This window comes from Alligator mississippiensis, chromosome 1 (genome assembly GCF_030867095.1).
Source record: "Alligator mississippiensis isolate rAllMis1 chromosome 1, rAllMis1, whole genome shotgun sequence".
Taxonomy (NCBI): Eukaryota; Metazoa; Chordata; order Crocodylia; family Alligatoridae; genus Alligator; species Alligator mississippiensis.
In genome coordinates this window covers 471041582-471051941 of record NC_081824.1, presented here as the reverse complement: position 1 = coordinate 471051941, position 10360 = coordinate 471041582, and the positions used below count along the sequence as shown (strand labels likewise).

General features: G+C 44.9%; 1 long non-coding RNA gene across 1 annotated transcript; it reads left to right on the top strand.

The window, feature by feature from the left end:
- Nucleotides 1-3873: 3873 nt before the first annotated feature.
- LOC102576157 (uncharacterized) lies at nucleotides 3874-8237 on the top strand. Its single transcript, XR_363506.4, has 3 exons — nucleotides 3874-4050; nucleotides 4736-4812; nucleotides 5064-8237. It is a non-coding gene; the product is annotated as an uncharacterized LOC102576157 (long non-coding RNA).
- Nucleotides 8238-10360: the final 2123 nt, after the last annotated feature.

The window sequence follows — 10360 nt, the reverse complement described above, 5'->3', positions numbered from 1 at the left end:
CACCCTGCACCCATCGCTGGGGGTGCCTTATGGGGCAGGTGGAGTCTCCATGAAGATCAGCCCAGGACTGCTGCAGGCAGTCTGTGCTTGGCGGGGCAGATGGGATGGGCCCACAAGTGTGTGGGGTGCAGCGTCTCGGAGCAGGATGGGCAGGTGGGGCTGGGGCCAGGATCGTGGGGCAGTGACAGTGCAGGGCCCAGAGCCTCAATTTGCTCCCTGCATGGGCTGGGATATGCAGGGAGCAGCTGGCAGCTCTGCCCTGGGCAGTCACCGCCCTGCAATCCTGGCCCTGCCTGCCTGTCCCGCTCCTGGACGCTGCTCTGCACCTGCCCTTGGGCCCGTCCCATCCACCCCGCTGAGTGTGCCCTGCCTGTGGGGGTCCCAGGCTGGTCTTCATGGAGACCCTACCCACCTGCCAGCTACATCCGGTGCTCCCAGCAATGGGTGCAGAGCAGACTGGTAGTGGCAGCCAGGCAGAGTGAGCCACTGCTGTGGGGGCTGCTGGGATGGCAAGGCTGTTCTTGTATTGGGAGAGAGAGTCAACAGAAAATCTCTTTGCCGTTTAGTCTTTTGTAAACCCGTATGATGTCCCCCCTCAAGCATCTCTTTTCTACACTGAGAAGGCCTAGCATCTTTAGTCTCTGCTCATATGGGAGCTTCTCAGTACCCCTGAGCAGCTTTGTTGCTCTTCTCTGAGCTCAGCCCAGTTAGTGCAGGCTACAAGAGCCTCGTGCGTGCAGCGAGCTGTACAAGCTCCCCAACTGGTTGGTGTGAACTCTGGCCCACAGCAACTTGCTGCAGCTCCAGAGCTGGGGAGCGAGTGCCAGCACCTCTCATCCCATCTTTCCTCGTGCTGCTGAAGTCAGCAGGGAAGGAAGCAGAAGGCGAACAGCAGCAGCACCCCCCGCCTCCAGATCTGCCCTTGTGTTCGTGGGATCGAAGCCCGTTCTTTTGAAAACATACGTTCTCAGCTCCGACCGGGAAGTTCACAGCGCCACGGTGTGCGCTATGATGACACAGGGTCCTGGGTGCCACAGACTGGTTACAATACAAAACGGACATGTTTTCCTCAAGTACAAAACAGCCAAAATGAGCTCATCTCCAAGTAAATGAGTGACTGCCACTTGTCTCTTTTGAAGGCAGCTGAGATCAGGCTGGCTGTCTTATTCTTCCTTCCATGGTCTCATCTGAATTGAGCCGGGAGAATAGGGCCTTTTCAGTTCAGGAAGCTTATCTGTGGAGCTGACTCCCTGTGGACGCCTGCCATGGTTTCTCCGTAGCTGTCTCCAGTCTTTTTTTGTTCAGCTCAGTAGCTCTCTGACAGTTTTGGCTTCCCTTTGATAGTTCAGTTTTCTACAATGTCTGAGAGACTAAATAATAAAATTAATTGCATGAAAATAAATAACACAGTGGGATAAATTCATCCTGGTGTGATTCCACCAAGCTCAGAGAAGTTCAATCTGCCCCGATTTTGGTGCAATGTGTGTGGCAAAGTTGTGACTGACGTGAGAGTTTGGCAAACCCGGTGAATCTTTGCTGCAAAAGTGAAACTTTCTTTTCTAATTGAAGTAACGAAGTCATCCCATACCAGGGCAAACTGAAGTTTCATCAGCTGCCCACTCACATGATTCAGTAAGAGCTGCTGCTCACACTTCAGAGGCTCATTTAGTTATGTAAGGCAGAAGTGCTGCTGTGGATGTTGCTAATGACTCTTTTTTGGTGCTGCCATAAAAGGTGATACCGCAGCAAACAAAAATAGGGGGTAAAGCAAGCAAAAAAGTGTTCCTTTGCAATCAAAGTGCAAATATCACTTGGACTTTGATGACTCACTGCTGAGTAATATACTTTTGGGACTGCGCTATGAGCAAAGAAGTGTATTCATTTAAACAAAACTTGAACCAATGTAGCTGTGTTGTATGTGTTGGTTCCCAGTTGGCAGCATTTCAGCGTGACCAACAGACTTCAGCCTTATTGCCCTGCCAGACCCTTTAGTTTGTCACAAGGGCACACTGCTAACTCATATCCATCTTATTGTCCACTGTTACCCCCAGGTCCTTTTTTGCAGAGCTGGTGCCCAGACCCCCAGTTGGTACTGGGGCATGGGATTGCTCCATACGAAGTGCAGGACTTTACACTCCTTGTTGAACCTCATGAGACTCCTTTTGGCTCAATAGTCCAGTTTCTCTACATCACTCTGAATCCTAGCCCTGCCCTACAGTGTATCTACTACACCTCCCAGCTTGGTGCCATTCATGAACTTGCTGAGGGTGCACTGCATCCCATCTGCCAGACTGTTAATGCAGATACTGAAGATCAGCAGGGATCCTGGTTTTCTCTGATTTACAAAAAATCCCCAATTTTCAGTTAAAAAAAGTAAACTCAAATCCACATTCTTCCGTGATTTAAATGGAACACCACTATACACACACACACACACACATATAGTAGTGTTTCATTTTAATAATTGAAAAACATGGATTTGGGGTTACTTTTTTAACTGAAAATTGGGGATTTTTTAAAATCAGAGAAAACCAGGATCCCTGAAGATCAGAATAACATAGAGGAAAAAAACCCAGCCATCTTGAGGACTGGAGTGACAGAAATGAGATGGACTTCAATGGTACAAGATGCAAAGGCATGCATTTGGAGACTACTAACAAGAACAGTTTTAAACAGCAAATGAAGGGAAAGATGTGAGTGCGTTAGTCGAAGGATTGCAAGCCAGAAGTGTGATGCAGCCATGAAAAAGGCAACTGTGATTCTCAGATGTATCGGATAAGATACTTCCAGTAAAGATAAAAAATGTTTATACAAAATACAAGACTGTGGTAAGACCTCATGTGGAATAGCACGTACAGTTCTGGTCACCCATGTTTCAGAAGGATAAATTCAGGCGGGAATAGGAGGATAAGGGGAATGGCAAGATCTTGTGATTTAGTTTAGCAAAAAAAAAAAGGCTTCCTATAAATACACCATGGAGGTACTTGACAGGGAGGGAGAAGAGCTGTTTAAGTAGGAACTAAGGGATATAAACTGTCTATGAATAAATGTAGGCTGGCTATTAGAAACAGTTTTGATGTTCATTATAACTACCTCAGTAGTTATAATGGAGCCAAAATCCCAGATAATTTTAAGATGGAGTTTGATAAATATATGAAGGGATTATATGGTAATATTGTGGCCTGTAACAGTATCACTGACCCAGGAAGTCCTTTCCAGTCCCACATCCTACAGAGCAACTTTTTCTACGGAGGACAGGTGTAAGTCTGTCTTTGAACGGGAGATCTTTAAGGTCAGGGAACTTTTAGGTGGTTTAAGAAGGCTGTGTGTGAATTAGTTATTGGTATTATTACATTTAAGTCACAAGTGAAACATGACCCCGGTACTAGGACCTAGACGTGAAGTCCTAGATATTTTGTGGTCACTTGGGAGTCTAGTGGGTTCATTTGGCCAAATTCAAACAAATAATTGTGTTTTAAATGCAGTCAAACATACTTGCATTCTGCAGCCCTGCAGTCCACCTGCAGATTCAACCAAGGAAGGAGGCCTTCCGGTCATCAGCTGCTGTGTAGCTCCATGCTACCTTGTTAAACAATTAGTATAGATCACTATTAAATTAAATGACCCCATGTGTCATCCTTACCTAGCTCATCAGGGCACTGAAGAGCTTAATTTGTTAAAGTATGTGAAGTGGTTTGAGATCCTCTGATGGAAACTGCAGTGAAACCACAAAGTATTTTCAATTATTGTCATTCTTATATTATTGTTATAATGATTATTGCAAAGACCAAGGTTTAATTGGTTTGTGCTGCGGGTTATTTGTAGGAATGAGCCAAGCTGATAAAGAAGGAAATTCTTTCTGCTATCTCTGAGCAGAGGTGGTTGGCTGTGTTAGTCTCTGCTTATTTTATCTATCTAATCTAAAGCAGCTGTCTCTATGGTTTGGGATGGTGGTGGAGGAAGGGAGGAGGGGTAGCGGGCAAAGAACCTGATTCCATTGCAATGCGAGTGGTGGGCTACCCCAAATCTCTTGGGATAGAGAAGAAGCAGGTAGGTTGCAACTTTCAGTGGGAGAGCAGTGCAGAAAGGGAACTAGATTTTCGGCAATAGGCCAAGAAAGCCTGTATGATAAAGGCCCCTGGCAGACATAACTTTTTGCTGTGCTGCAAAGTTTGTAGCACAATAAAAATATAAAGTACTATAGACAGCCTCCTGGCTGAAGTGCGACAAAGGTCTGCTCTCTACAGAGGGGGCAATGGAGGGCTATCCATAACTCCCCTGCCCCCAGCAGTACCTGTCAAAAAGGCTTGTAAAAGTCCCTTTAATTTCTAGGAAAGCCCATAGCCTGGGACCTACAGCATCACTGCCCAGTGGTCTGGGATCATGGACTGTGGGTAGACAAGATTGTGGTGTGGTGATAGCCTGGGATCCTAGAGATGCCCCCCCAGCAGGGATGAAGCCCCAGGAGAATGGCCCCTTCTCACACTGATGACATGGTCACCCTTGTTTTCTGCAAGGTGTAAGGGGCAATCCCTACGCACAGGATCAGGGTGAGGGAGTGGACAAGGAGTCCCGAATAATGCACATTCATAGCTAAATAAAAGGCAATGACTACCAAAGGGGTGTCTTCAACCTAGATGGGTAAGATCAAATGCAAATATATTCCCTGTGACCAGTGCACATACAAGAGGTTAATTCAGCTCCACTTTTCTCTGCCTTCAACTCCTGTGAACAGATGAGCTCCAGAAAAGTCTGCTGGGAAGCAGATGACTACAGAGCCTGGGGCAGGCAGGCAGCAGCTCCAGGCAAATGGTTAGTATCAAGCTTCCCTTTGCCAGAGATAATGATAATAATAATAATGATAATTGGACAAAACCCCCCCCAAATGTTTTCTGGTCTCCTTTCTGTCTGGGCCCCGGGCGACTGCCTGGTTCACCCATGCCTGTGTCCGGCCTTGGACACAGGCAGGGCTTCCTACAGAGTGTCTGGGTGTTGGGTTATTCACTGGGCCACTTTTGCTTAAGTTACCTTATTTAGTTTGGTTTTTTCCACCTGCTAAACAGGATTGGATGCCAATCCACCCCTGCCTTCTGCGCAGCTGTCGTAGTATCTTACTGCCTGTTGAAAATAGAAGATGCAGCCATTGGCAATCTCTGACTTCCTCAGAAATGGACTGTTCTGTGCTCAGGTATTAAATGTGGGGATGACCTGGAAGAGTCGGTCCTGCCAGGGGAGAGTTTTCTTCTCTTGTAGAAAGGAGTATTGTGCAAATCTTATTCAAGATACTGAAAAGCGTTAGTGTTCACATATCCCAGCTAGTGTGTGCTAACTCCTCCAGGCTGTGTTTTTTTTTTTTTTTTTATTGCCCTTTACTTTCTGTACTTATAAAAGTTAGAGCCAGGTAACGTGTTACCTTTTTGATTGATTTGCATTTTCACTCAGCTTGTGGTGGTATCAACGACTGAACAAGGTGAAGACAATGAATGATCAGGTCTCTTTGGTTTTGCTTTTTGTTCCTTAGCTGTGCCACATTTGAGTCTATTCCCCCTACCTGTTTCTTCCTCTGGTAGTCTTTAACCCAGTTTTTTCAATATATGGGCAATAACATAAGTCTCTTTTATTTGTATGATATCACTCAGGAAAGTTAGAAATGGAAGCATTCCAGCTCTTTAAGACTTTGAGGCCACTGGGAATTATCTGAGTCTATTACAGCTGTGAATTCAAATTTGGCAAGCTATTATCATCTATGATTTGTATTACAGTCATGCCTAGAGGCGAGAATCTCATTGTGCTAGGCCTTGTTGAAACTGTAACAAAGGGACAGTCTCTGTGATTCTGTCTCTGTACTTGATTCAGGACTTAAAATTTCTGCAACTGTTCATTTATCGAGTTTATTAGCGGCTATAGCACTTGAACCATGTGGATTCTTTGTCAAATTTTGCACAATCTTCTTAACACTTTCATATTCAAATAGTGATAGGTCCTAGAAACCCCATTCAGGGATTGTGGCCATGTAAAAAAAAGAAGGTGGTCCTTACTTTAAAGAGCGTGCAGATTTCAGTATAAGAGAGACTACAGATGAATACAACAGAGGGGAGCAACATAGCAATGAAACCATTATGGTTAGCATAACAAATACTATTTATAGTACATCGGGTGCCTAACCATTGTTGAGTGTTATGTAAGGATGAGTTGTAATGACACACGAAGGAGAATAATCTGGCATTTTTTTGGCTGTTGAGAAGCTCTTCCTTTGCATAGAGGACAACCTGGAAGAAGATGCTATGATGCTGGAGGAGAAGATGGACTGATGGTAGAAAAACCATTGGCAGAACTGAATCCCAAACTGCTCCAGATTCATGTTGCTGTGGTTTTGACCAATGCATCTTCCTATGTAAGAGAAGTTAAGATCTCCCCGATCTTCAAGAGGGACACAGACCCATAATGTAAATCACAGACATTTTCTAATCAGTTTGGACTGGACAACAAGGGCATGTCCAGATGAGTGCGCATGTGCAGTTCGTGGTGCCACAGACCGCAGGCATTTGCAAGCATGTTCATTTGAAGTGCGGTGGGGTTTTTTGACGCTAGGAAATCCCAGTCTCAAAAAAAATCCATGCCAAGAAAGGTGGGGTGGTGCATGTGGCAGCAGTGTACTCTGCCGTGCTCTGGATGCCGGTCAGGCTCTGAGCACCCAGATCGCCACTGCTGGAGCCCAGGAGGCACCCAGGACTCCCGCTAAGGCTGCTGGAGCCAGTCCAGGTGCTGGCCCCAGCCTCCCCTACTCCACCCAGGGCAATTTGCTGTGTGCCTGAGCATGCATGCAGGGGTGTTCCCTGGGGACAAGTAGCAGTGGCACAACTACGTGGCACTGCTATTTGTCCCCAGGCAAATGCATGTGCATGCTCATCTGGACGCTCCCCAAGGTGTTAGCCAAAGGCTCTGTCCAGTCTCATTCTGTAGCTATTTCAACTATATCAATCAGATTTCATAAAAGGGAGATGTAAGATTCATTGGGTCAACAGGAGCTGAGTTCCTTACCCACGGGTAGCCTATAGTCAGATGAAGCGTTCGCATGCAAGGTAAGAGATGTGGGTTTGAACCCACTTAGGTTGAAGAGGGAATTGAAACCAGATTTTAAGTTGAATGAATGCTCGAAGGTTCTCCTCTAACAAAAAGCTGAGTATAACCACTAGCAGCCCCTCTTTAAAGGAACGGGTGAGCCAGTTGCCTGTTGAAGAACTTAGGGCCTGAGTCCAGCAAAGTTTTTGGACTATGAATCATCCTTTTCTGTAGGTGCCTCCCTGCAGTCCTGAGTTAGGTACCTAACCTCCGGTGGAGTGGGATTTATGACACACCCTTCTCTGCAGCATTTGCTGCGGGCTATTTTAGGCAGTCACTTGTCCGATTCCCATGCTGAAGTCCCTGCCTCTACCCGTGCATTGTGCGGGGAGCTCAGCTCTTCCCTTTCAGCATGGAACATGCCTGGGCTGGCAACTCTCAATGCTGCACTTTGATATATCTGTCAAGAGCCCTTGCAAGCCCTGAAACACAGAACTTGCTTCAACCCATCCAGGGTGCTTAAACATTCATTGAAAAATTCCCCCAAATTTAGGGGCCTCCCATAAGACAAACCTTGAATAAATTCGGGCATTTTAACTGCTTGCAGCTCACAGTCATCCTAATCCTTAAACCATTCCTTGCATTCTTCTCTTTCCCCCTTATAACCCACATACCTTAGGCACTTGCGTGCTCAATCACAATTTTTTTCCTTTTTCCTTCCTATTTCTTTTTTTTTTCTTTTACAGTTTGATATAAGTGAGGATGCAGATAACTTAATTTAGAATCCAGGTGTTAATTTACTACCTTTATTTAGTGCCCGTTTGCTGTTCCTTTTCTCCTCTCTGCATTTGAGTCTACTTGGCAATAATAAAAGAAAATTCCATTTGCTTCCCTTAATATTCTGGTTGTCTGGCTTCTCCACTCATTGTTAGCTGATCCCATGATAAGATTTATGTCCTGCCATCTGATCCTTTTGTATGAATCCAGTTTACAGCTATAAGGATTATAACTGTATTGTCCTTGGATTGCAAGCTCGTCTCTGTTGGAGGCAAATAAAAACATTTGTTTGCAAACCAAATGCATCAAGAAATGTCCATGTCTTGCTTCAGCTGTGTAACTTGCTTCCTAGTAGTTTGCAAACATCAGTGTTAATTTTAGCCTGGTAAGGCAACAGTGCCTACTCTGCATTTCATAAGCAGTTTTAATACTGCAGGCTTTTGTGATATCGCCCTTCTGCCACTGTCGTACAAATTTAGGCATAGCAAACCTGTACGCTCATGCTGAAACTTTGTAAGTCCTGAAACAGCATGTTAAAACAAGAGCTCACAGTCAGATCCACTGCAGCGTGGGATCAACAGAGAATTCAGAGTCTGATGTGGATACCTTGCAACTGGATACCCATGAGAATAGAAGAGTTGAACGGAAAGAGATTAAGCAGCTCATTGTACTTTTTCCCCCTGTGAAGTGTAAAGAACTGAAAGCTTCATTGTTTGGTAACCACTTTAAAGTTAAAGGGAAAGAAGAATTTCTTTAATAGAGTCCTCCAGTAAAACGTGTTATTTTCATTGAATCAAATGAGCTCATCCAGACCTGTAGGCATGAGTACGAAAACCCAAAAGCCAACCCTGCACCCCATACAAACTCCATTGTCCTCATTGTGATCACAGCTTCCCCACGGTGAACAGGTAGCTTCCTCACACAGTCCACACAAGTCAGCAGTGGGTCCTTCCCGCTCTGGGGCCTGGCTTTATTCATAAAAGGAATTCAGAATGAAACAATACCCCCTCCATGTTACCCCAGGCTTGGCTGCTCCTTGAAAGCTGTCCAGCCCACTTCCTACATCCTTTCTCTCTACGAAGCCATTCTTGCCTCACCTCTGTCTGCATGAGATAATGAACCACCTGCAACAGCGCGTAACCAGAACCAGTATAACATATTCCAGCTAGACTATTGTTTGCTAAGAGTTGAAGATTTCCAAAAAATGCTGCCAACCTGATGTACAAAATGAAACACTTTTTAGATTGTACGCTGTACCCCATTATACAGGCAGTCCTCGACCTACAACGTTTCGAGTTACAACGTTTCGCACTTACAACAGTTATAAATTGACACCCTGCTTCAACTTTATGACATCAGTTTCGACTTTACAACGCTTGATCCGATGCCACGCCACGCCAGCAAAAAAGTTTGCTGCGTCGCTCGTCTCCCTGGAGAACGTCTGTCCAAACTTCCTTGGACACTTTCTTTAAGAAAGCTGACAAGACTCCAGACAAACCCACAGCCGAGACTCCTGGGAAGACTCCAGCCAAGAGCCCTTCAAAAAGTCCAACCAAGAGCCTTTCAAAAAGTCCAGCAAAGTCACCTCAAAGCAGTCCTTCCAAATCAATATGATTTCTGTTTACAATATACATACATTAATGTAGCTATATTACTCATCTATAATTGATTGAGGACAAAATTCTGGGGCATTTTTGGTGAAAAATGGGTATCGGGCCTTGGTTTAGGAACCAATCCCCCATTTATAACATTGTTTCTTATGAGAAAATTGGTTCCGAGTTACATTTCGACTTAAGACGTGGTTTTCAGGAACCAATTGTGTCATAAGTCCGAGGACTGCCTGTATATACTTAAAATTCAAATCGTTTAAAGGCATTTGAGAGAGAGAAGCTGTGCAGTTTTGCTCTGAGTTTGGGATGGGAAGACAGAAGTTCCAGAGTTCAAATCCCAGCTGTGTCATGGTTTTGCTATGTATGTCCTTGGCATAGTCACTTAGCTTCCTCATTCTCCCTATCTACGAAATGAGTGTAACATTACTCACTCACAGGGTGCTTTCAGGATTCATTAATGCTTGTAAAGTGAGTTAGATGTCTCTTCGTATCCCAAATAAGAGGGCAACTGGGAGACAGCCTACTTGAAACCATTATTTGAGAATGCCACGTAAGCAACCAAGTCACAGGGCACGTGACCCCATCAGCAGAAAGATTATTATTAGTGCCAACGTAAGTATTTCTGGTGTTTTGTCTATAAGAGAGCCAAAGTCAGAGAATCAACAACTCCCATTGATTCAACACACAAATGACTCCAGAAGCAACCTGGGACAGAGTGTGGGGATATATCTAGGATATTTTAGACTGAAATGGCTTTGCCTTGAGCAGGAGGTTGGACTAGATGACCTCTCAAGTTCTCTTCTTATTCTATTCTTTAATTTTTCTGAGTGGCACATTATGTACCACATTCACCCCCAAGATGCAGAAGATCTAAAAAGTTGGATGCCAGAGTTGAGAGAAGTCAGTGCTAG